We start from the raw sequence: 4,926 nt of genomic DNA, 5'->3' as shown, positions 1-4,926 counted from the left end.
CCTGCTGAAATTACTGTTTGCCAGGGCCAACATTTCCACTGTTGCCCAACTTGCAAGCACAAGTCCTTGCAGAGGAAGAAGGAAGAGGAGAATCCCATTTGGGAAAGAAAAAAAAAATAAATTGCAGCACAAGCTTGGTCTCTCAGGTGACACAGGCTAAGGCCAAAGCACGTACACATAATCCAACCCTTTTAAAGCTGTTGCTTTACCTAATTATGGCAGGGATGTGCTCATGCCTTGCCTAGCCCAAAGACTACAAGGTGAAAGAGCTGGGAGACCAAAACCTCTCCCCCCCCCCAATTTAACAAAAAGATGCCAAAGAAAAGCAATCGGAATTGGTTTCTGAAATACCTTTATCGGTCAACTTTACAATGATAATTTCTATTTTACAACTTGTCCCCTCACACTATGCCTTCTTTGGCTTTTGGCAACTTTTCTATATGGCACCTGTATGGCAAAATACAGCACATAGATAGCAAAGGAGAAATTCGGAGCAGCTAAGGCTTCCCCCCATTGCCCTGCCTCCAACAAAAAGCCGCCTTCCCGTTTAATCCTTCCCAGTCTCCCTGCAGCCCGGGTCAAGTATTTTTGCGCAACAATTTGACTTTTGCTTCCAAATCTTGCTGAATTCCTCTTTCCTCTACTAGCGTACGGAGCACAGCGGGGGTGTGAGACACAAGTTATGGTTTGCATCTCTTACCATCTTAACATTTAAACAATCACTTTGTACACAATAAAGTAAGGTTTCAGCATTCATCTGCCAAAAAAGAAGTGCTGGCTTAAAATGTATTATTACACATAAGCATGGCATGAGGTAACACCAAAATAAAAATAATAAATGGGGGTGGGGGGAGTGAAGAAGAGTATGGAAAAGCCATCAGCTTTGACACCCTCTCCCCCCAATCTGTATTTTTTATTTTGATAGTGTTTCTCATCACTTACAAAACCTGCCAAAACAAAACTGTTTCAGTTCAAGCGCGCTACCTCATGCCCTCCCTCCCTTACGTCAGCAACAGTTTCTCTTGCCATATAAAATGAAACGCCATGGTAAGCGTAACGTCAGTAAATAGCAAGGAGAGCCACCCGGGGATGCAAAGAGTTATGGATACTCCCTGCCCGCTTTGTTTGTGTCTGCCTGTTTACACAACCTCCATGGCTTGAAATAACAAAGCCTGAACCAGAAGGTTAGAAAGAAGCACAGGAGCAGCCCAGCGAAGGGAACAAAGACAACCCCAAAAGGATCAGCTCTAAACCAGAAAGCCAAGCAACCCTGAAATATGGGAACAGCATTTAAGAGCTAGGAACTCAACAGATTAAAAACCGGGATTAGGGTGGTTATTCAATTCAGCTTTCTGAATGCAGACAGGATTAATTATTAGAAGGCAACTCGATTTGGAAGCTTTTTAAGTTTCTCATTTGCCTTCCAGCTTACCTCATTTCATGGCAGATCAAAATTCAAACAAGACTTAGGAACTACGGAGGCCACTAAGCACAGTTCAGAAGGGTTAGAATTCCCTCACATTGAGGATCCTGAATCCTAGGAGAGAAATGGTGTGGAATGCACTGGTCTGACGCATTTGTCCCGCTGAAGGTGCTCGCAAGGCTCACACGGACGCTCGTTCCTCAGATGCATCCCTGGTGTTCACATTTAATATATATTTTTTTTAATAGGACAAACTGCCCCATAAAGAAACGCTTCACAGCCAGAACCAAATCCTGCTAATTGGAGGTTTTGAAGACTCCCTGAGGAAGCTGGAAAGGATGGTGCTTTTTTTTGTGTGTGTGTGGTGGTGTTTTTGTTTAAGGATGTAGAGGAGACTACACGTATTGCTCACAGTCTGGGGGGGGAAAAAAAAAAGGCAGCTATAATTATTTAAGCCTGACAATGTGGCTCAATGGAACACAAGACTTTGCAGAGCAAGAGATTCCCTGCATGGGGAAAGATTAAAAAGCCAGGAGTCTGTTTGTGGTGGTGATGTCTGCAACCTGTCCCACGGGTGCTCCGATACCAAAGAAGCCACTACGTCTAGTAATAGGCGCACAAGACTTTGCAGAGCAAGAGATTCCCTGCATGGGGAAAGATTAAAAAGCCAGGAGTCTGTTTGTGGTGGTGATGTCTGCAACCTGTCCCACGGGTGCTCCGATACCAAAGAAGCCACTGCTTCTATGAAACGCTGCTCCTGCTCAGAGGCAAGTAGTTTTGCGCCGGATCATCTCTTTCAGCTCTGCACATGCACCTGTGTAAGTGCTAACCATCTCGGAGCGCTGCTGCCCGACCACATCCACTCCTCTCTGAAAACCAGAAAGCTCAGAGGAGCGCTCTTATTTATTTATTTTTTGACGACGAGTTAGGGAGAGCTGCGAGTTTGTGAAAGCGAGCCTAACACACTCTGTCTCCAGATGCCATCCCAGGCCAGAAGAGCGTGGACAAAACAGACCAAAGTGATGAAAACTTGGGCCTTCAGAAGGTAAACGAGCTCTCAAAGAGTAGAGAACCAGTCAATCAAAAGCATCAGGAGACGACATCCCCTCCTCTCTGCTATTATTTAGTTGTAGCTCACCAGGCATCACCAGGTATGACAGGGAGCAGAGGAACCCCCGATAAAAGCCTGGACTGTGATCCATCAGGGCATGTTCCATATTAAACTGGCACCACAGAAAATTAGGAGTCAATCTGGGTAATGTTTTCCCTTTTTGTTTGCTTTGCTACAGTAAGTGGTTATTTTCTCTGTGGTGGCCACACCTCCTATAAAGGGACTTATTTAGAATATGCTCGTTCGGCTGGGCGCGCCAGAGTTCATTCTTTCATTTAAAAGAAAGAGTTCCATTCTTCCCCGGAACGGACGGCTGGCTACACATACGTACCAGAAACCCATATGCAAGTCAAATTTAAGAAGCTTAGCCCATATTCCATTACCATATTTTATTACTACAGCAAGAAGAAGTGATTATTAAATCCAATCTAGATTGGATTTTAAAATTACCCAACAACAATAGTTCAGGAATCTGTTTACGTGGCTTAACAAAAGACAATAAACAAAGTCTGAAAACCCAAACCAGACTCCCCCTCGATAATTTGCTAGTTATTTAAAGCCTGAAACAGGCACAATATACATTAGTCACAACTCCACATCCAGCTATTTTTTCGCCCAAGATAAGACGCCAGACATTCAAAGGCCCTACTTACCACTCCTCAGGCAGGGAAACTACCACGGCAGTCAGCTCTGTGTCTAATCCGGAGGTAACGCAGAGGGCTATGTAGGAGGAGAACTAATCACCAAGCATTCAACCCCGTGCTGTCTTCGTTGATCTTACAATATTCAACAGCTTTGAATAGCAGCTTCCAGTCTCAACACATTTTCGCATAATTGTCCTTATGTCACATTCAATATGAACTATTACACTAAAAGGCACGCTCTCGTCAGTGAATAGGACTTTTACTTTTAAAGTGGTAATGTTACAAACTGTTTTCTAGAAAGCATGGCTCAATTTCTACCCATACCTCACCCTCTGAAAAATAAATCTGTAATTGGGATTACACTAACATTTCAGATGCTTTTCAGACCAAAGCACCCTCACTAGAAAACCATGTATTTAAAGCAAGAGAGTTCTGAACTCGTCCCTTCCAGGATATATAGGTGAGTGGGTCAGAGAGAATCAACGCTAGGGCTAATAAAACCATGCCCTTGATTCACTAACCAAAACACAGCCAAGAAACGTGGCAACATTTCAAGGCACTTCTTGTAGCTCAAAAGCAAGCCTTTCCATAATGCACCAACTCTTCCTGGATGAATACAGAGTAAAAGAAAAATTGATCCAGACCTCAAATACTCTTTGAGCATTTCGCTTATTTTTGACTTGTCCATTTTTGGCTATAGGAAGAAAGCAACGCACAATTCCAGCAAAAACCCCACCCAAACCAGAACTCTTCCCCACTCTTCTCCCGCAACGAACTGGGTTAATCTTGTTTTGGTACAACCCTGATGAAAAGCTCTCTCAATACAGGAACGAATTCTAGTATTTCAAGACAAAAGCTAAGCAAGCAAAAAAAGGTCATTGCCCTATGAGAAGACGTTTCCCCACAGAAGACTGCTGCCAGCGTGTTTTGATTCTTTACTCTGCTCTGTAACCAGCCACTCCGCAGTAATAAAAAAAAAAAGCTCTCATGAAAAAAAAAAAAAAAATCTGTGCAGCCAAGAACAGACTAGAACGGTAAAAACAATAACCCTGGATAAAACACATTACACATGCAGCCTTCTCTTTCCGAGTTCCCAGGTTTAGTTCAATGTTCAGATGTTACAGAAACACGGACGTTATAACACTCTTTAACCTGAAACCATTCTCAATAGTCACGCTGCTACTTATTTACAGGGGCTGATAGGGATTTGATAGAGGAAGAAAATAATTTCATGTGCAATGTTACAAAACCATTATTTTCTGCATCTTTCTCAACTCTAGGGCCACTTTCCTGGGGAATTTGACACTGTTCTCTGTGGAATCAGACACTCTTCAGTTTACCATTAACCACTATTTTCCCTTGACAGCATTCACGTCCCCTCTCTGTGAAGGAGGAGACACAGCCACATCTTTCCCGTTCCGGGCTCTTTTCCTCCCATGTTGTCCTCGTACGCAACCACGAGCGGGGCGGTCGAGAGAAGGCACGGGCAGGTATTTTCATCCTCCAGAACAGCCTCTTATAGCGATGAAAAGTAAACCCTGCTGCTACTCTCACTCCTGATACCAACCTCCTCCCCCACTCGGGGAAGACAGCTGTGACAACAATGCGGAGCTGGAAGCGGCCCTGGCTCGATTATGGCTGCTTTGTGCCATATTCTTTGAATAGATCTTATTGTTTCCCCTCCGCTCCTTCCGTCCTCTCCATCCCCCACCTCCCCGTAATCAAATTTTTTCCCGGCTACTGCCCAA

The 4,926-nt window shown here is 44.0% G+C and overlaps 1 protein-coding gene across 1 annotated transcript in view; it reads right to left on the bottom strand.

The window, feature by feature from the left end:
* The window catches only part of FBXL20 (F-box and leucine rich repeat protein 20), a 40,078-nt gene extending 36,727 nt beyond the window's left edge, over positions 1 to 3,351 (bottom strand). The window contains exon 1 of the mRNA XM_009635121.2: positions 3,188 to 3,351. The gene's annotated coding sequence lies outside the window, so the exon portion shown is untranslated. The remainder of the gene's footprint in view (positions 1 to 3,187) is intronic.
* Between the last annotated feature and the right edge of the window lie 1,575 nt (positions 3,352 to 4,926).

Source organism: Egretta garzetta, unplaced genomic scaffold (genome assembly GCF_000687185.1).
Source record: "Egretta garzetta isolate BGI_Z169 unplaced genomic scaffold, ASM68718v1 scaffold993, whole genome shotgun sequence".
NCBI classification, from domain to species: domain Eukaryota; kingdom Metazoa; phylum Chordata; class Aves; order Pelecaniformes; family Ardeidae; genus Egretta; species Egretta garzetta.
Note: the sequence above shows the minus strand (reverse complement) of the source record. Positions and strands in the feature narration are given on the sequence as shown.